Here is a 22,725-nt window from a genome sequence, read left to right as displayed (position 1 = left end):
ACCATGAAACAGAAGCTCTTTAGGGTCCTGAATTTACTAAGATTGTAAAGATCTCCTGAGTCCAAAGAGTTAGAGAACTGCTGGCTAAGGCTAATCGAGACCCATCCACTGGGTCTTGATTAAAGACCCAGTGACTAACCCTTGACTAAACTAAGGTTGTAGTCAGATTTCCTAGAAGCACATAGATCTCTGATGTATTGATAGATATCAAAATAAATCTAGAGTTCTATTAGCAAAGAAGAAGGCAGTATTAATACTGCAAAAACTTCCCACTGAGTCCCTTATTAATGACCCAGCTGCCATTTGGATCATTATTAAGAATAGCTTTGTGACATGCCAGCTCTCAATCTCTCTGATTTCAATGCTGTGTCCCCTACCTCCACCCAATGACTGTGTTTTATCTGCCATAATTAGCCCCTCTACATTTTCTGGCTCTGAATCTGGTTTGTTAAGATAATATAAGCATGAATTGAGTAAGGGGCTGGCTTGTTCTTACAGACTAGAGTACTGGACCATGATCACAAATGATGTTTCTTGGTCTCAGTCCAGCCAGGATGGAAAAGTATAGAAATAAAAACTGAGAAAACTTCATAAACACAGTAACTGTCAGGCAGCAGTGGCTGTAAATTTTCTACATAGCAGGAGCTTAAGATCAGTAACCTGGTTGGAAAGGAGAGTCTGTAAGACTTATTCTCAAGCTACATTTATAGAGCAAGCATGCAGTTGCTGTTGTTTTTACTCCATTCTATATATTACAGATAAATTAAAATAGCAAAGTTTGGTCAAGATGCTTTTGTTCATGCATTTCTTCATATTTAGAAAATGACAACTATCCAGCTTAAGTAATAAGCCTCTAAAGAGTGACCTGAGGAGTGGGATAGTTGATGGAGATTTAAAAGCAAGGAGGTTAAGAGGGGACTCATTTTATTTCTAACACTACTCTGGAAACATCTCTCCCTTGAGAAAGATAAGGAGGAAAATAATCATGGAATAGGGTACAAATTCCATTGGTAAGTCAAGGACACTAAGTAAATAATAATACATGTGGTGGGGGTAAACAATTCCTGTTTCCTTTGATACTTGAAGTAGATCAAATGTGCAGGTGCCAGGGAAGAAGGAATGATCTTTTGCTGGAGACTTGGCTAAAAGGAAATTTGTGGCTACTTACAAGATTCAGCACATTTAATAGAGTTCTAGAAACTACTGAGATATTGATCACAGAAGTAATAGCATCCAAAAGGCTGTATGCTTGATTGAGAAATGAACAGGGTTCAGGGTCAGGGAAATACATTATGCAGCCTGAGTTTGCTCATGAGTTATCAGTGGCAATATAAGAGTCCCCCACCTAATATTTCATACATTAATTATAAAATTCTGTTAAGTAACTTGTCTAATATAATATTCTGCTGAGAGCTCTTTTCTGGTGTTTCAAATATCCCCAAGAGTTTTCTGGGAAACCATTGGAAAGTGGCATATTATCTAACAATATCCTGTGAGATTGATTATCTGGGGAAACACATTATAAATCTCATGGATGAATGAACTACAGCTTAGTAACATAACAACAATCATACCTCATGTTTGTGTAGGATTTAAGTCTCTACAAAAAGCATTCTTGTTCTCTGCCATCCTCATAGCATCTAGCATACCACCTCAAGTTATCCTAAAAACAAACCTGCAAGATATGCTTTATCTTCCTTTGACATATGGGAAAATTGTGACATATATAGTATAAGCAACTTGCCCCAAATCCATAGACAAGTAGGGGTAGAAATATAATTTGAACCCAGATATTCTAAGTTCTAGTGCCATGTTCTTCCATAACATCACAGCTGGCTGCTGTTTGTAAACCTGTTCAGCTGCATCTGGAAATGTGCATGTAGCTTCCAAAGTCATCTGACACTCACTCCATGACACTCATGCTTTGATATCAAGATGATCCCCTCCTCCACCTTCCTGTAGTGCTTTACCACTCCTGTCTGGCTGCACCTATCACTCACTGCCTTACAGTGTTCATGTTGTGTAATATGGTTTTCCTCTGCTGTAAACTCGTTGAGAGTGGATAAGGACTGACCTCAATTATCTTTGTTTTCTCCACAGAACCCAGCTCAGTGCCTGGCCTATGGTAGAAATTAGTAAATACTTGCCCCTGGTTGATAAAGTGCTCAAATTGCAACTCTAAGTGCTGTATGTTTCCATAAGAAACTTATCATGAAAAATCTATTGTCCTGGGGAATTGTCTCTTTCAATTGAACTCAGGATTTGACTGGAGAAGAAGCTTGACATCAGCCAGGTCAGCCAGGCTCATTGTGATCATTGAGGACATCCTTGGGGGACGTTGGGCAGACTTTCCAGCTTCCTCCCTCTTCAACTGCAGTGTCTGCATGGCCTCTCTATTGACTTTCAGTGTTTTCTCCCAAAAGATCTGTTTGAAGTGTGGTGGTTTATGGATATTTTTGTTCCTCTCTGTGGAAGAGGCATTTCTCAGTTGCATCTAGTTGGCCATCTTGCTGGAAACTTGAGCCCTTCTCCTCATTTTAAAATTCAAGTAGGAGAATATTGGTAAGTTGGAAATGAATAGTATTGAGAACAGGGAGGTAGGAGTTGGGGATGTTAACCTAAGTGGCACTAGTTCGGAGGGCTGATTAGAGGTAACCAGCAGAGGAAAATACATCATTGTTGAGCTACTGCTTTGCTCTAGGTTCTCTGGCTACATTCACTTACTATTTTATTTTCTTAACATCTCTGAGAAGTTGGTAATATTATCCCCATTTTTACATAGTAGTAAGCTGAAGCTCATATTTCCTCAGAAGCCTCTCAAAGTCACTAAGCTCCTGAGTTGGAGCTGAAACTGTGTGTGTGAGAGTTCATGTTCCACCACCACCCCACACTGTTTCCCAGCAAACTTGCAGTTACAAGCATATATTAGTACATACTTCACATAAGCTTCCTGAGCTTCTCATGCTCCCTTTACAGGGCTTAGGAGAATGGGTCCAGGGCATAAGGGTGATGACAGCCAGGAAAAAAGAGATAGGCCAGTGTATCATAGGATTGGAGGGATATGGGAAAGGATTTATCTGCTTATTGCATCAGGCTGCCACAATTTTAGAAACCCCATCATTGAATGAGCCTTTCTTGGGAAACTATTATATTGCCAAAGCTCTTCTTTAAAGAACAATAATATAGGTGTTGGTGTTTGAAGAATTGATTTTTGTAGGTCCAATCAATTTTAGCCTTGGGTGTGTTATCCTTCTTCTGTCTTGTGCTACCTTGTGATCTCTTATTCAACAAGCATGACAATAGCCATGGTAACTGTAATAATAATTGATGCAATTATAATAATGGGACTAACCCTAATTCTACTCATATGAAATTTTACTCATAGTAATTGTTATTATAGTGATGCTTCTATGTGCTTGGCACTTTCTCATGTGCTTTTAAAAGCATTGCCTCATTCAAATGTAAGTGTAGATAAAGTCCCATGCATTCATCATAACAAAAACAAGGCAAAAGAGGACATATCAGAGGTGTTTAAACTATCCTCTGTGTGCTGTCCTCTTGGAGGCTTTAATCCCTCAAGCTTTGTGTCCTCCACTGTGGGTCTCTGTTGGGTGATCTCATTAATGGTTTGTCTCCACTTTCCAAGCAGAGAAAGATGGTGACATTTGAGAAGAACCTGCTCTAAGCAGGTTGCTTGCATACGTTATCTGAGAAAACCTCATGTTCTGTTCATCAATCTTTGTACCATAGGGAGACCAAGAAATGAAACGTGCTTGGCTCCAGCTCCCAGCACTTGCATTAGGAAATGATTATCTGGCTGCTTAGAACTGCATCTGTTCCTGCTGGGTGTTGCTGCACTTGGAGGTCTAAGCCCTGTAGGTCATACTCAGCCAAAAGACCCATATTCACTATGGCAGAGGTGATTAGGTTTTTACATGTAAAATGGGCTTCAGGAATAGATGACTTTCTGGAGCTCTGATTTTTTTTTCATCCAGATGACCTGTGACACACTGAAAAGAGAGAATGCACAATTTGCTACAAAGAGCTGTTTTTGTTGTTGTTGTTTTTGTTTTTTATTTATTTATTTTTACAGCTCATATATTCTTACAGTGCAGCTGTGGTTGTTAAGTCTTTATATTCTGCCCTCAGACATTAAGAAAATAAATTGGGGCTTTTAGTAGAAAGGTTAGTGGTATAAGTCTTTCATGAATTAGCATGTCTTCCTAAACTGGTAAAAAATGTAGTCTGGGCAGACTGGTGCCTATGCACTATTTTGCTTGTAGATGAACCACTCATCTTAGGAGACAGAGTGAAAACCAGGGAAGAATTCTTAGCTGAGGATTCTTCTCATGGCTCCTCTCGTGATTTGTTGTCTGGTGTTCATTAAGTGGCTTAATTTTTCTGGAATCTGAAAGTCATAAATACACTGTAATATGCTGTTAACCTTCAGAATCCACAGCTTAGCTTCTCTCTCAATGGAGCAGTTCCATTCCGCTTGTCTTTATTTGACACATTTCACTGGTTACTGAAGATATTCCTTCTAAATATATTTCAGACAGCAATATTCTCCCTTTCCTCAGCTAGAAGTTCACAATGTGCCCCATTTTTGCTAGAGTGTGAGTACTCGAGCTCTGCCCCAAGCACATGATAGGAGTAAGTTAGAACTAAACTCTTGCTCTCATTTTTTGTTAAATATCTTGTGATTCTCTTAGGTTCATGAGTATCCAGGGTGCTTCAGTGCTACGTAAAACACAGACTGGAAAATTTGCAGGTGATGTACCAAAGTGCAGAAACAGTTGGTATCTGACTACAGACTGACAATCTGTCCAGGCACGTTGTTGTTGGAAAAGTCGTCTGAAATTGGTCTTCAAATTTGAGCACTATCTGGGTGTTAACACAATGCTCATGAGAGCTATCCTTTTCCCTATCGACTGAAAAGAGATCTACCAAGCCCTAACCAATTCCAGCATTCCCAAGTGTGTTAGGCTGCTCTTGAGTTGCAGTAAAGGAATACCTGAGACTGGGTCATTTATTTTAAAAAAAGAGATTGGCTCACAGTTCTTCAGGCCATACATTCATGGCACCGATATCTGCTTGGCTTCTGGTGAGAGCATCAGGAAACTGATAACCAAGGTAGAAGGCAAAGCAGGGGCAGTGAGTGGGAACAAGGGAGAGGAAGGTGTTAGGCTCTTTAAACTAACAGCTCTCCTGTGAACTATCAGAATGAGAACTCATTCATTACCTTGGGGAGGGCACTAAGTCATCCATGTGGGATCCTCCCCCATGATCGAATCACCTCCTGCCAGGGCCCACCCTCAACATTGGGGATTTCAACATGAGATGTAGAGGGGACAAATATTCAAATCATATCACCAATTAATGATGCTGTTGGGTGCCAGATAATTTACAGGCTCAGAGTCCCAACATTTTTCCTATATCCTATTTCTCCTTTAGAGTGTTCACACTTCACCTTTGAGAATGGGACCAAGAGGTCAAAAGGAGAGATTCCACCTGCCATTCAGGACCTCAAAACTTCCAAAGACCTTCAAATCACAAAGGAAACTGGGTGTAGACCTTCTCTGTTGCAAAGAATAACCACTTCTCTTAGCCATCTATACCACTAAGTAGCATTTTTACTTTGGGCAAACCACTTACATGCCTTTGAGTGTTGGGAGATAAGACCTGCCTTAACAGATTGTAGTGATGATTAAATGCAATGATATACATGCTGAGGATGAGAGAAGTGATTTATAAATGGTAAAATTGTGGCACCAACATTAACTGTCATTTTTGTTATTCTTAGTAATTATTATTTATTTATAATTGCATGTTTTGATGAGTTTCCCAATATAATTAATTTTTAGACCTATTGTTCAGTCTTTCTCAACACTTACAGAAATTCCAGAAACATAAGACAAGAATTATCAACCAAGTTACCATAAAGGGTTTAATTAACAGAAACTATTATGCATATATGTGGGGGTTGTGTGAGTGTATGTGTGTGTGTATGTGTGTGAAACATTAAGTGGGTAGACAGCATGTAGACATTACATTTCTGGCCAGTCTTGGTCTGAAAATCATTCCCTTCTTATCAAATGCTTGTGAGAGTCAGAGTCAGCCTCTTCTCAAATGCTCATGGAAGCTTTTTAGAGTACCTTTACTTCTATCTTCAGCCTATGAAAATTTTCTACAACACTGTTAAACACGATGAATCTTGAAAGCAGGCAGACATTAATTCTCTTTTAGCTGGACCTCCAGCAAAAGGTTATTTCTCCCCTGGAGCCCACTTCTACCCCACTTCTGCACCTGTGCCACCTTTCAGTTTGCACTCTCTTTACTCCTCTCCTTTCAAGAGAATGTTCTTGGCAGCAATTGCCCATCCAGTTTCTCCCTCTCCAAGACCTTCCCTAAATTTTCCAGAGAGAGGGAAATTATTCCCTTCTTGCAATTATTGTTTATTATTTGTATCACATATTCCGCCTCAGTAAGGGGTTACGCTCTGTCCCCAATTGGTCTTCAGTGGTGCTCACTGACCACTGAATACCCAGATCCTTTTGTTTTAATCATGCTGGAAAATAAGCAGCAACACTGTACCAAGTTGGACTCATAACTGGAAGAATTTAATGCAGCTTCCCAAATTCACGGGTTATTCCCCAAAAGTTTATGTTTGAAGAATCTGACTCATGAACTATGTGATCTATATAAGCAGAAACATTTCCTAAGAGAAATTACCATACCACACACAGTTTTATTTTTCCCTGAGACACAAAGTATGAGAAATAATGTAATTTAATACAATATAGCACAAAGAATAGACCATTACTCACACAAAACAGCACATTGTTTAGCAGCTGACAAGAATTCCCAGGAAACTTCCTGCAATAGCAATCTACATGAGCAATAACTGAAGAATATAGCTCTCTCTTTCTCTCACCAGATGGTCAACATACACTATTTTAGCTACATAGGAGAATTCAGAATCACAGGAGAGCATTTAATACAATCCATCAACAGTGCTTCTCAGAAATCAATATAAATAAGAATAACTGAAAGATCTTGTTAAAAATTCAGATCCCCACATCCTCGTGCAACAGATGCTGGGCAGGTGTAGATTCAGATAGAGACCATGAAAATGTGTATTTAATGAGCACTCCAGGGAATCTGGATGCAGTTGATCCACAGACCACACTTGAAGTAACATTACTTCTACACTGCAGATACAAAACTGCAAATGCAGAAATATCAATCAGTGTGCCCAAGGTCAAAAACTCACTTATCAGCAGAGCCAGAACAAGGAATAATAATAGTGTGTAAAATGATTTATGTATAATTAGAAGGAAGTGTTCTGCCTTCCATGCAAAAAAAAAAAAAAAAAAAAAATCCCACAGTAAATTGTCTCTTAGTTCCTTACATACCTTTCCTCATCATCCAGACATCATTAAAATATTTATTGAACATCTACTATGATAAAACACCAATTGTGAAATGTTTAAAGATAGAGACTTGGTCTCCTTCCTAATAGAGCTTACAATATAGCAGATTAACTATTTACAGAAATAAGAAAGAATATATAATAAAAATGAAAAATATGTTGTGGTTAAAGCAAAATATTCTTACGAATCCACTCAATAATCTAGCAGTTAATGTAATGAGAATGAGGGGAGACATTTCAAATAATCACTTGTCTATTTATTCCTTTATTCCACATTTTTATGCTTTGTACATGTGTGCAAAGCACTATGCTAGGCATTGTGGATACAGCAGAAAATATGAAAGGCAACTTCTCTGGCTTCTTGGAGGATAATTTCTAGTGGAATGAGGAATAAATAATAAACATAACTAAACAACATGGATGCATACTAAGAAAAGTGCCCTAAAGGAAATAAATAGATTAGTGCAATAGCATATGAGGAAGGAGTAGAGGGTAGTTTCAATATAATGGCCAGAGAAAGCCACTTTGGGAAAATAACATTTTATCTGATATCTAAAAACTACATGGGAAGCAGCCATGCAAAGTATTGGAGAAGAGAACAGCATCCCAGGTAAAGAGAACAGCAAGTAGAAAAGCCACGAGATAGGTGTAAGCTTGTCATGTTATAGAAACAGAAGGAAGACCAATTTGGCATTGTGTTGGAGCATAGGGAGTGAAAAGGAAAGTGGTATGACATGAAGTTTGAGATGCAGTCAGCACCCAGAGATTTTAGGATCCTACAGGTCACGATAAGGAATTTGCATTTCATACCATGTGCTGTGGTCAGCTGTGAAAAGCAGGAAGATTAGATTATTTAATTTGCATTTTTAAAGCTTACTGGATAATGGGTGAAGAATGAATTGAAAAGGAGAATGGATATAAGAAGGAAAACAAGTTAAAAGACTACTACTGTAGTTCAAGGATGCTTCCATGCTCAAAGTGTGAGGACGGCCATTATGCAGAAGCAAGGAAGAGGGAGATGGATGGGTACTGGGACATCTCTTGTCCTTTTGAGTAGGTCTGACTATGTGCACAGGTCCCCCTGGCTAAAGAAGTAAGCAAAAATTGCTCAGCCTGGCATCCTAGACCATCTTCACGATGTCCCAGCCAACATTGCCAGATTTATTTTGTTACCTGGGTACCAACTAAATCGGACTGCCTATTCTGCTTCAGTATCTGTGTCCAGCAACCTATCCCATGTGTTCTCATTTTATTCCCTTCTATCAAAATTTGTTCTTGCCTACACTTGCTTTATCTAAATTTGAGACTTTTACAAATGTTTCTTTCTTCATTAAATTATTTCCCTCAATTATATACAATATCTTCCTCTTTGGAAACACATTTTAAATCACATGGTTAGCTCCAGCATAATTGCTATTTATTTGCATGGTTTTCTTTGTCTATGACACCACATGCTGCTGAAAGAAGAAATGAAGTCTCACTAATTTTTATTACTCATAGTACTTTGCACTGGGTCTCAGAATGGAATATGAAGAGTTCTCTAACCTGAGCTGGATACACTCCAGAGCCTCATTTCTCACGCTCACCTACTGCCTGCCCATGCTGTTTCAACTTGAAGTTCTATGGAAAAGACTGTGCTATGTTACGGCTCATGCCTTTGTTCTTGTTATACCATATTCTTTGTATGCTTTTCAGACTCTCGTCTACCCAGCAAATTCCTCTTTATTTTTCAAGTCTTATCTGAGGGTCAATTTCTTTATGAAATATTTTCATGGCACCCTCCCTAGGTGCCTCTCTTCAAGTAGAACTAAGAGTTCCCGGTTAGATGCGCTCTTCTACATGGTATGAACTTAAAATACCACACTCTACATACATAATTTAATACGAAATGTAAAATATCTTGCAGAAAATTGCTATTATGTGAAAATAAGTAAATGTAAAAGTTGTAAACCAACAATGACAAAGAGAACAAAAGAAGAGACAATTGGCCAAAAATATGATAAATTTTTAGAAGGTGGAAACATTTCAGTGAGCAGAACAGACAAAGTTGAGTTCCAAAATGGCTGGATACTGAGCTAATCTTTCTGCAGTGACACTACTTTAAAAGCCCTGTATACACACAACAGCAATCACACTAAATTTGTGTGTGTATGCATGCATGTGCCTAGCTCTTAATATGCACATATGCAGACTAAATATTTGTGAAAAGCCTCTAACGTGGACAAAGGGTATTCAGAAGCTATAGAAACAGACATCAGTGGGAAATGGCTCCAAATCTATAATTAAGTTCTCCAGAGAAAAATGAAAAGGTGCTATAAAAAGTAACAATCATACAATTTCAAAAATAGCTCTCTGAAATTAAAAACATGTGAGGGCAGGAACACACTCACATTTGAAGATATGATTGAGAATATCTCAAGCATCTCCCTCAGGAAATAGAACAAAATGAAAAGAGATGAAAATAATATTTTTAAAAGATAAAACTAGAGGATCAATCTGGGAAGTTCAAATAACAGAAAGAAAGTCTAGGAAATATGGAAGGTAGTATTTAATACAATATCAAAGAAATGATATACAAAACACTCTCAGAACCCATATTTCTGGAAGGAAGATATTCGTTGAAGGCCCAGCTTAGTGATTGGAAACACTTACTATGGCACATATTTGTCAAATTTCAAAACTCTGGGTTCAAAGAAAAGATCTGATAAAAAAGGCCCAGAGGAGAAAGAAATCAGCTCATTTACAAATAATCAAAAATAAGTGTACTATCAGACACACTAGGAATACTGGAAACTAGAGAACAATTGAGTCATGCCTTCAAAACTTTGGGGAAAATGATTTTCAGCCTGGAATTCCATCATGGAACCACGGTTGATGTTTAAGGGTACAATAAATATACGTTCAGGCAGGTCCACTTAGCAAGTTGCAGGAGGATGTTCTCCTCCAGAGGAAGGGTATTGCATCTGTAAACAAGGGATCCAACCCTGGTGAGAACAAAAAAGAAGCAAGAGTTGAAATATATGTCTAGAATGCTGGGAGAAGAAATCCCTGGGATGAAAACTGTGCAGCAGGCCTAGAAATATGATATTTCAGATTCAGCAGAAAAATATAATGCTTTCAACAGGGGAGAAAAAGGAACTCATATTTTTGATCACAGTGAGGAGAGGTCTCCAACTCTTTTAGAGTATATGGGAGTAGCAGCGGATAAGAACATGGAAAACAACTATTAATTTCAATGGCAAAAATTGCAGTTATGTTTACACCAACCTAATACAAAAAATGCAACTATAAACTCTAGAAGGTAGGCAAGAAAGGAAAGTGATTATAATATATTAAGTGACTCATCTGAAAATAGTATTTTCATAATTATACTTATGTAATAATAAATATTGATTTAATAAAATTTCTGGTATAATTTGTATTAAGTAAATGGGAAGAAGGAAAGTGCATTGGAGGCTGTCGTAAAATGAGAGTTAAATATTAGATCTCATTACATCAAGATTTAATCTAGTAAATTTTCTTAAAAATCAAGAAATAGCAGTGTAAGCATATCAACTTCAAGGAAATAGTTTTAAAATTAGTTGGAAGACTAACACAGTGAAACCCCGTCTCTACTAAAAAAATACAAAAACTAGCCGGGCGAGGTGGCAGGCGCCTGTAGTCCCAGCTACTCGGGAGGCTGAGGCGGGAGAATGGCGCAAACCCGGGAGGCGGAGCTTGCAGTGAGCTGAGATCGGGCCACTGCACTCCAGTCCGGGCGACAGAGCGAGACTCCGCCTCAAAAAAAAAAAAAAAAAAAAAAAAAAAAAAAAAAAAAAAAAAAAAAAAAAATTAGTTGGAAGAAATAAAAGAGGTTACCTCTAGAGAGCAGGAAAGAGGTGAGTAGAAGTAAGTAGGAAAAAGGAGTAAAAAGCATGTTTTAGTACTTTTACCCAAAACGTTTAAACAGATCATTGGTTTATGAACTATTAACACAGTCTTTTACTTCACACTATATGAATAAGAGAGCAACAGCATACAGAAAAATGTGTTACACTATCCGAACAGCAGTACACTTTGCACAATGGTGATTCATTACTGTGAGTGATTCAGACAAATAGTAATTTCGAAGGTGTTTGGGTGGCTTTTATGTGGTTTAGAGTCAGAAAGTCTTTTTTTGGGCACATCAACTTTTCCTTATTCAAAGACTAAGAAAATCATATGCTATTTACCTAGATCACAAATTATGATTAGCCAAAATGTGTTCATTCGCTCAGTCATTCTTTTACAGAGTAGCCACTATGTGTATCAGGCACCCACATTGATCCTAAGAACAATGGAAACCTTTTAAGGATTTTAACCAAAGTAGTAATAGAATCAGACTTACATTTCAGAATATCCTAGGATGTTGTATGGACTGGATAGGGGCAAGACTAGATAGCAAGGACTGATTGGAAAACACCACAAGAGCTGATAGTGTTGTTCCAGTTCTTAGGGAATTGCTTTCAACTTTTCTCCATTCAGTATGTTGCTGGTATGGGTTTGTCATATATGGCCTTTATTATTTTGAGGTATGCTCATTATATTCCCAATTTGCTGAAGGTTTTTATTATGAAGGGATGCCGAATTTTGTTAAAGATTTTTTTTCATCTATTATGATGGTGATATGGTTTTTGTCCTTAATTCTGTTTATGTGATATATTCATTGACTTGCATATGTTGAACCATTCTTGCAACCCTGGAAAAAGTCCCCCCTGTTCATGGTGTATTATCTATTTGCTGTACTGTTAGATTTGATTTGCTCATACTTCACTGAGGATTTCTGCACTTATGTTCATTAGGGATATTTGGTCTGTACTTTTCTGTTGTTGCGTCCTTGTCTGGCTTTGGTGATACTGTTCAGGGTCATACTGGCTTTGTAGAATGAATTAGAAAAGATTCCTTCCTCCTTGATTTTTTGGAACAGTTTTACAAAGACTAGTACCAGTTCTTCTTTGTATACTTGTTAGAATTTGGCTGTGAATCCATCTGGTCCTGGGCTTTTTGTTGGTGGGGGATGGGGGTAGATTTTTTAAATTATTGATTCAATTTTGCTACTTGTTATTAATATTTTTTGGTTCAGGATTTCTATTTCTTCCTGGTTAATCTTGTGAGGTTGTTGGTTTCCAGGAACGTATTCATTTCCGCTAGGTTTTATAGTTTGTGAGTTGTTCATAATAGTCTCTCATGATCTTTTGTATTTCTGTAGTATCAATTGTAATGTCTCCTTTTTTATTTCTCATTTTGTTTATTTGCATCTTTTCTTGGTTGTTTAGCTACTGGTCTATTAATTTTGCTTATCTTTTTAATAAACAACTTTTCATTTTGTTGATCTTTTGTAATTTTTTTGGTTTCAATTTCATTTAATACTTCTCTAATCTTTATTATGTCCCTTATGCTACCTTGGATTTGGTTTGTTCTTGTTTTTTTCTAGTACCTGTGATGTTATGTTACTTCGTGATCTTTCTGATTTTTATGTAGACATTTAATTTTATAAACTTTCTTAACATTGCTTTTGCTGTATCCCACAGGTTTTGGTATGTTGTATCTCTACTTCACTCATTTCAAAAATTTTTTAATTTTTATTTTAATTTCATTTTTGACCAAAAGATCATTCGGGAGAATGTTGTTTAATTTCCATGTGTTTGCATAGTTTCAAGAGTTCCTTTTGGTATTGATTTCTAGTTTTATTACACTACAGCCTGAGAAAATATTTGATACAATTTCTTTTAAAAAAATTTATTGATACGTGTTTTGTGGCCTTACATATGGTCTATTTTGGAGAATGTTCCATGTGCCACTTTTACCACTTCCATTCACATAGTACTGGAAGTCCTAGCCAGAGCAATCAGACAAAAGAACAAAATATAAGGCATCCACATTGAAAAAAGGAAGCTACATTATCTACATTATCTCTATTCATTAACAATATGGTTTTTTTTTTTTTTTTTTTTTTTTTTTGAGATGGAGTCTCACTCTGTTGCCCCGGCTGGTGTGCAATGGTGCGATCTCAGCTCATTGCAACCTCTGCTTCTTGGGTTCAAGCGATTCTCTTGCCTCAGCCTCCCAAGTAGCTGGGCTTACAGGTGCCCACCACCATGCCTGGCTAAATTTTTTATTTTAAGTAGAGAAGGGGTTTCACTATGTTGGCTAGGCTGGTCTTGAACTCCTGACCTCAGGTGATCCACCTGCCTGGCCTCCCAAAGTGCTGGGATTACAGGTGTGAGCCATCACGCCCAGTTAACAATATGATCTTATAAATAGAAAACCCTAAAGACTTCTCAAAATAAAAACTCTTAAACTTGATAAACAAATTTAGTAGTTTCAGGATACAAAATCAACACACAAAATTCAGTAACATTTCTATACATCAATAATGGTCAAGGTGAGAACCAAATCAAGAAGAAAATCCCATTTACAATAACTCCAAAAATCCTAGGAATATATTTGACCAAGGAGGTGAAAGGTATTTACAGTGAAAACTGCAAAACACTGATGAAAAAATTCTAGGTGACACAAAAAAATGGAAAAATATTCCATGCTCATGGATCTGAAGAATTGTTAAAATGGCCATACTACCCAAAGCAATCTACAGATTAAAGCAATTCCTCTCAAAATACCAAGATACTTTTTCTCAAAATTAGAAAAAAAAATTATGAATTCTAAAATTCATATAGAACCAAAAAAGAGCTTAAATAACAAAAGCAATCCTAAGCAAAAAGAACCAAGATGAAAGTATCACATTACATGACTTCAAATTATGCTAAATGGCTACAGTAGCCAAAACAGCATGGTACTGGTCTAAAAATAGACACATAAGATAAATGGAACAGAATAGAAAACCCAGAAATAAAGCTGCATATCTATAGCCAACTGATCTTCAAAGGAGTTGACAAAAATATACCTTAAGAAAAGAGCTGGTGGTAGACAAAATGAAACTGGTGACAGTGGAGATGCAGACTGGTATCTTTATTTGAGATCTATTTTGGAGGTGATACCAATATTATTTGGTGATTCATTGAATTTCAGGGTTTACAGAAGGAAGTACAAAGGATAATTTCTAGCTTGAAGGGGGCAGAGTGATAAGCAAACAGTTGCATAGTGTTGATTGATATTAATTGAGATGAGCAACACATATTATTGTCTTAATGTAATTATCTTGTTTATGGCTCTGTCTCAGCACAGCTGGGTTTTCAGTCAGCTGAAACATAAAGGAAGCACTTAGGAACTTCAAAAAACACCACGCCTCACTTCCCAGCATTTTGGTATTGATTGATTGATTGATTAAGAAAGGGTCTCACTATGTTAGCCAGGCTGGTCTTGAACTCCTGACCTCAAGGAATCCTCCTGCTTCAGCCTCCTGAGTTGCTGGGATTACAGGCATGAGCCACCGCACTCAGCAGTCTGTTTTAACCCTAATAAGAGGACACAAGAAATTCTCTCTCTGCATCTACTCAAACTGGCCTTAACCAAGTAAGTCCAGTTTGGGGCCAGAATGTTTTGCAGTAAAAACTAAAAGCTGCTCTTTTAGTTTTATTGCTTTCCTTGAACTGTAGGAGGTTATTCTATGTCTGTCTGAATCTAATTGTGTCCCTAGGGGTTGGCCTGAGTGTCTGACTCTGGTTCATAACCCCAGGAAATACACCGACTCCTCAGGTGACACCAACCAGAGCAAATCCAGAGCTTATCCCTCTGCGTGGTATGGAAAATCCATAAAATTTCTTTGGATTTTACTCAGAAATAGCATGTTCTGTGGTCAGAAAGATGTGGAATGCATGATCTGTACATATGGTGGGATGGACAGGATTGGAATATTCAGTCCATTGGAGCCAAAGTAACCACAAGACTACACAAAGCAAGGATGCATATGTACCTGCTTTTCCACTTATGGGATTGTTTACACTGACCAGAAAATAACTGGATATTTTAAACATAATCACTTTCACTAATTCTTGCCAAGCAAGCACTTCAAGGTGAAACTCAGGCTTGAATCCAGTCTTTGCTGTGAAGGGAAAGATAGCCAAAACTGTTGTGAAGGGACAAGAGGATTAGATAGAAGTGATGTGGAGTGAGGGGCAAGCACTCTCTTTTGATCCAAACTAGTTGGCATCTGAGATTCTGTCCAGGAAACAATGGGAGAAAACATCAGCCAAGTAACTAAGTATGTTTCTCTTGGACTTAAAAGAAATCAAGCGGCCGGGCGCGGTGGCTCAAGCCTGTAATCCCAGCACTTTGGGAGGCCGAGACGGGTGGATCGCGAGGTCAGGAGATCGAGACCATCCTGGCTAACACGGCGAAACCCCGTCTCTACTAAAAAATACAAAAAACTAGCCGGGCGAGTTGGCGGGTGCCTGTAGTCCCAGCTACTTGGGAGGCTGAGGCAGGAGAATGGCGTAAACCCGGGAGGCGGAGCTTGCAGTGAGCTGAGATCCGGCCACTGCACTCCAGCCTGGGCGACAGAGCGAGACTCCGTCTCAAAAAAAAAAAAAAAAAAAAAAAAAAAAAAAAAAAAAAAAAAGGAATCAAGCATGTTTTGAAACTCTTAGGGGAAGCATTTCTTATCTCTTTTATTAGTAAAAGGAGCATCAGCTTCATGAGGAAGAAATTAATGCATCAGAGCCCAGACAGAAACCCAGATGCACACTCAGGATAACCTCATTCTTTGCATGACACGCATGAAAAGGTCATTTACCTGCCAGGTCCTTTTTACCTTCTCCGCCGCACTTGCCTGAACCAAAATAAAGAAATTATTAGTATTTCCCTTCTTAGTCTCATGTAAATGTTTTTCTCTTAGCACGTGTGCCTATGTGTGTGTGTGTGTGTGCACTCGCGCATTTATGTACATGTCCCAGTGGGCTTGTGTGGCAAAGAGATTTCCAGGGACGTCCAAAGTGCTCATGAGAGAATGAAATAAAAAATTATTTTTTTCTCATGTGGAAAGAGTTCTGAGGTCAAATGAATGAGAGTATTTTAATAGAAAGAAATGAAGGAATATTCCAATCAAGGCAAAAACATCTCATAGAGGGGTCCTCACTAGGGTCATGCTTCAATTCAGCATAGTTTAACAAGATAAGAAGATAGAGCATAAATATCACTAAAACTTCTTAAACATTTTCTTATCATTTTCCATGTTCTTTAAATATGAGAATGTACAAGCTCCTATTACATTTGGTTCTTTGGAAACCATGAATAACTTAATAAGCACCAAGAATTATCTATCTGGATTAAATTTTTAAAATACACACATTTCTTTCTTTCTAGATAATGCCCATGGAAACATTCTAAGTATCTTGTTAAAGTAATTTAAGTTCTAGTATAGTCTTCAAGTTAGACATTGAAAAATAGGCATACTTCAGCTACACAAACATTTTCTTAGCATTCTTCATGCATCATCTATGTAAGTATTTTCTCAGCAGTCCTCAGGTGTATCTCACAAAAAACTCAGACTTCTTTCAATTCCTAAGAAATGACAAAAACTTCCTTTCAGACTTTCAAAAATATGGCATTTGGTTGTGCACATCATACTCCCACCCATGAAACAGAGCATGACTGAACATTATTTGTCTACGAAATAGGTCTCAAAAATAAGAAAATGTTTTTTAATATAATTTTCTTTGTCAAAGTTTCTCAATCCTTTGGATCACAGGCCAATGTTAACTGCAGACTTAGAATTCTCCCTGGGAAAGGGAGCCTGCGTGTCCTCATTTCAACAGTGCCCCAGGACCTGTGTTGAGGAACGTGGGGTTTGTAGGTCTTCTCGGAATACTCAGGTATCAATATTGGGAAAGCAGCAATTCCTTAGAGTCATCTCTTCTGCCAACACATATAAGCTAATGATATCTTTCCTTGGCCACTTTCTTTGTAATCATGACTTTTCCAGAATTGGGGCTGATATTAGGCAAATTATATAGTATTGAAAAATTGTCTTTTATTCTCTCTCCACTCTTTTTTCATTCTCTGTATTTATATCTTGGGTCTACTCCAGGAAATACCAGTACCTAAGTCTGGATTTGGCTGCTTAGAGTCTTGCCTCAGATTCTACCTGCCTCCCTGAATCATGTAATCAGTATTCTTCAGGAACTAGCCCAAATTATGACCCACAAAAATCCATCTGACCAATTAACATAAGTCATGATATTAATGATTCACAACAAAATAATGGGTAATATTAATACTAGGGTGTTTCCTAGGACCACCAAATGAGTCCATTCTGTTGGCTGCCATTCTGGTCATCATAACCAAATCCCACTAGAACATGAATATAAGAGAATAGCACACATGCCACCATTTCTCATGTCCTGTGTCCATGGCAAACGCTTATAACTAATGGACTCTCCTTTCCTAAGAAGTAGACAAAGCTTCAAAATCCTTTGCAGCACCCTACTTGAGGTAGCCAATACCAATTTGTATTGGTTACCTATTGCTGTGTGACAAATTACTTGAACATTTAGTGACCTAAAACAAGTATTTATTATCTTATAATTTCAATGGGTCAAGAATACAAGCATGGTTTAACTGGGTGCCTGTCCCTCAAGATCAAAGCTCAGCTGAGTTAGAATCTGCTTCTAAGCTCATTCATGTGGCTGTTAGCAGACCTCAAATCTTAATTGGCTTTAGGCCAGAGATATGAGGTCCTAATCACTTGGACCTCACCATAGAAGAGCTCACAACATGGTTCTTGACTTTCCTTAGAACAGTAAGTAAGACGGAGGGGAGAGTAAGAGGGGGAGAGAGGAGTTCACAGCCTTATTATAGCTTAACCTCAAAGTGACATTCCATCACTTCTGCATATTTTATTTGTTAGAAGTGAGTTACCAGGTCTAGGCCTCATTCAAAGGGAAGGAATTACATAAGGATGTGAAACTAGAAGGTGAGAATTGTTGGGAGCCATCACAGAGATAGCTTCCCACATTATTCATCAACCTATTAGATTAGGCATGCATTGTGAAGCTCACTTTTTCTACCCTACAAAAACGATTTGGCAATTAAATAATTTCAACTGAAAGCATGAAAAACTTAAGTTTAATAAACAATGAAAAATCTAAAATAATTGTTTTTCTTGAAACTGTTATTTTACATGGATTCATTTCTTTAGCTTGCATTAGTAATGAACTACCTCACTCTGGAAAATAGCAATTTCCTTAGAGTTCCAGAACAGCAATACCAGGTCTATAATTAGATCTCCTCTTATAAATAATATTTATACTTTTTGATTTAAAAATGTAGTAAGTAGCCATTTTCAAAGTTGGTAAAGCCTTGAAAAGTATAAGAAAAATAAATTTTAACTATAATTCTACTGTTCATAAATAACTACCTTTAACAGTTTGGCCTATTATTCAAAATTAGCACATAAGTGTGTTCATATTCTACATTTCTTACTTCACATTTGGTTGTGAAAGTTTTAGCATTGACCTGTGGAAAAACAAAACTTGAAATGTTGTGTTGTGAAGTGCATGTCAAGATGGGGTATTCACTTACAGGCAGATAAATATATACTTGAAGGGACTAGTTGGAAAAAAATATTTGGATTGCAACATAGTATGAATCTGCAGTGAGTTTGTTCCTTATAAAATCTCTGCAACAACCACAATAATAGTTTAACAATAAATGAATCTCCAAGAGAAGAAAGCATAGTATATTTTCTCTGCTTAACTGGATTGTTATGATAGTAGTTAGAAGACGTTTTTAAGGAAGAAGATACAATTTGTCTTTTGAGTTCAACCTCCGGTTACCTCTTTAGTGTCTCAGCTGATTACCAGTCAGCTGTACATATAAACTGTGTGGATGTGTGAAACTGTACCTAATTCCCTAGCTAAGCTATCTATCTACCTGCCAAACCCACCTACTCCTCTAGACCCCCTCACACCCAGAAAAAGAGATGAGATAATGTACTCGTAAATAACCGGCTCTAGTCTCTGTGTCTCCTTGAAATTTCACTGTCTTGCCCCTGGGTCCAATCAGAGAAATGCTGCCACAAAATAGCAACTCTCTAATGGATTTTGAAAAGCAAAGCACAATTTAACTGATACAAGGTACAACTAAGTTCATTGTGGCATCAGGTAGCATAAGACATACCTGAATAGCTAAGCAGGGGAAAAGAGCAGAGGTGGGAAGTCCAAAATAATTACTAAAGACCAGAAGTTTGGGTACCTGCTGTAAAAAATCTAGAAATACTATCCACTGACCTCAGGGACAAGGCATTGGCTGATTTTCTGGGGTATAATTGAGCCTCAAATAATGGTTGTACTACACAACTAATGAAGCCTGCTGAAGGTGGGTATCAAACGTTTCCTAGACAGAAGGCAATTGTCAATTCCACTTTCTCCATGCTATACTGATTGACACTCTTTAGAGAGTTTCACTATCCAGCAGCTCCCCTTAGGGCTGCCAAGGTGGAGTCCACTCAAAGAACAGATTCACAGCTGTTATTGTATCTGATAGGGCGGGGACCTGCAAAACTGGCCCCAGCCATTCTCCTGGTCACACAAGACCTCTGATGGTCCACACACAACTAAACAGGATCTTTGCACCAAAAACAACTTTAAGGAGTGTGTACCAAAAATGAGGCAAATGACATATAATTCAGGAAACATTGTAAACATAGAAGGCATATAATTTTAGAAATGTTATCATGCTTATCTTTTAATTTTACTTATTATTTTATATTGATAAGCAAAAATTCATTAAACTTTTGGTGTTATTTAGTTTGGATAAATAATAAGGCATCTTTTGAATGTTATTCCTTACAACAAATGTAACTCATAGAACACACAGCCACATTTATCAAACCTAAATAAGCACTGGCTTCATTTGTGCTTTTTAAACAAAGTGCTCCTTTACAAACATCTATACTAAGACCCAGGTCACCAAAGTATAGTTAAATTGTTTAAATGTCGGTGGATCACTGTGGAAGTACAAATCCTGCGTTAGAATAGCAATAAGGAAAAGTTGCTATGAGAATCGGGCCAGTGCCTGCACAGATTGTTTTCTCTCTCTTCCTCTTTCTCACTCTCTTCCTCTTTCTCTCTCTCTCCCTCTTAGGAATGGCTCATAATGAATGAGCTTTTTATGGCGGAAGAAAATAGTGATTCTGATGAAGCTAATAAGGTCATAATGTCCATGTGATTTGTAAGTCTCAAATAGTAAGCTCAAATTATACTTAATTCAAAATTATCTAATCAATTAAGCCATGAGAACTATGTATGACCCAATGGAAATAGAAGATAATTATTCTGGGACACTTAGATTAAAAAACACACTCACCCAAAATACTGAGGTATTAAGCCACACATTTCAGTCTTTCAAGAACACATATACCATCTCAATTCCCCAGCTCAATTTACACATGCGGAACACAATTCTAAATAACATTTGCACAGAATGTGACTTATGCCATGGTTGACCTGGGCTTCATAACCAGACTCACCTATTGGCTAAAGCGAATATTCTGAGCTTTGTCAAGATTAATAAAAGGCCTTTTGTGATGGTCAATTTATTTATTTTCCCAAATTAGATAAACCCACTTTTTACACCAACAACTATTTCACACAATATTTACAATCCCCAAATAATGATGAATTTTTATATTCTAAAACGTTAGTGGGTTAACTAAATAGTCCTGATAGATAGAAGTGGGAGGAAGTAAAGAAAGGGAGGGTAATTAAATGTTGTGAATATGTCCTCTGTGCCAAATACTGGGGAAGAAGCTCTTATACATTATCCCATTTAATCATTACAATACCACCATAAGGTAGGAACTATAATTTCAGTTTTACAGATGAAGAAACCGAGGCTTGGGAAGCTACATAATTTGTTCCCAAATATGCAACTTACAAATGTTAGAGCTGGAATTCTAATTGTATCTGTTTGATTCTAAATCCCTTGTTCATACTGCTATATCCTCCTGCCTCTCACTTCCTCTATGTCACACACTCTCCTTGTTGGTTAAGTTCAGCTCGTTAGTATAGAGTCAGTGGGAATAGATTTGTCTCTATTCCTACAAAACATAGTGAGATATAGGTAAAAAGCCTGGTTCAAATCACTCTAAGTCACAACAGACTGACAAAAAATATATATATGAAATGATCACAATGACAAATTTTCCTTTCGGACTACTTGACAAACAATATATCCTAGAAGAAAAGAGACCACAACACTTGGAAACTAATTCTCCAAATGTTGAACAGCTGACTATAAATCAAAAAATTGGACATAACAAAAAGTAAAACATCTTTAAGAGGTTTTTAGTGCTTTCCAAAAGATTCCAAATGTTGCTCAGATGTACAGTGACCCACTTCCATTGGTGAAAAAGCTAATATCACATAACCAAGGACATAGCAAAGAAAGAAAGAAAAATATCAGATTCAAATCTATCCAGAGTTGTGGCTTTCAATTCTAGGTAATCAGCAGACTGAATAGCCTTGATGATAGTTTAGGCCAGGAGTTGGAAAACTTCCTATAAAGGGCCAAATAGCAAATATGCTAGACTTTGTAAGCTACATGTTCTTTATGGAAACTTCTAAGCTCTGGCCCTGTAGCATGAAAGCAGACATAGACAATGCATAAACAAAGGAGGATGGCTGTGTTCCAATAAAACTTTATTTATAAAATATAGTGGGGAGAGCCAGATTTGGCCACAGGTTATAGTTTGCTGACCTCTGGCTTAGGCTATACTTCTTGCCTAGGTGGGCATAGAGGAGATTTGCTTGAGTTAATGACATTTACAAGACAATAGGCTATTGATGAGAAGGGAAGGAGCCAACACCAGGCTGGAAGGAAGATTATGGCATTGTAGTGATGCTAAAGTTAACAGGAAGGTCACTCTCTTCAGAGAAGCTGAAGGGAACTATATAAATTTTACATGGACTGAAGAAAGAAGAAGGTGACTCCTTTAATTTAAGGAATTCATTTTCCCCATTAGCAAAATGAAAGGCTGAAGTAGACCAATGGGTTCAAGAAACCTTTCTTCAAATTAAGTATTGTGGAGTCCCAGTATATAAAAGACATTAATCTACTATCAGTCTGATTAAAGCTGTAAAGGGAAAGCTTTATCTCACAAGATTGATCCTGAGTCAGTTAAAACTCCCAAATCTCTCCCCAGGAAATCTGGACTTCACAGAGACATTCTGACGTTCTATGATTATGTGATGTCTGTTTCTGCTCTTAAGTTATATCTACATATACCTTAACTATATACATAAAATATTCCTATTTTAAGATGTCATTATCTTTTGAGGGCATCTTCAGAGCAAATATATGTTAATCACTAGATTTCC

Source organism: Rhinopithecus roxellana, chromosome 11 (assembly GCF_007565055.1).
Source record: "Rhinopithecus roxellana isolate Shanxi Qingling chromosome 11, ASM756505v1, whole genome shotgun sequence".
NCBI lineage: Eukaryota > Metazoa > Chordata > Mammalia > Primates > Cercopithecidae > Rhinopithecus > Rhinopithecus roxellana.
The sequence above is the reverse complement of the archived record's forward strand: the minus strand, read 5'-3'. Positions refer to the sequence as shown.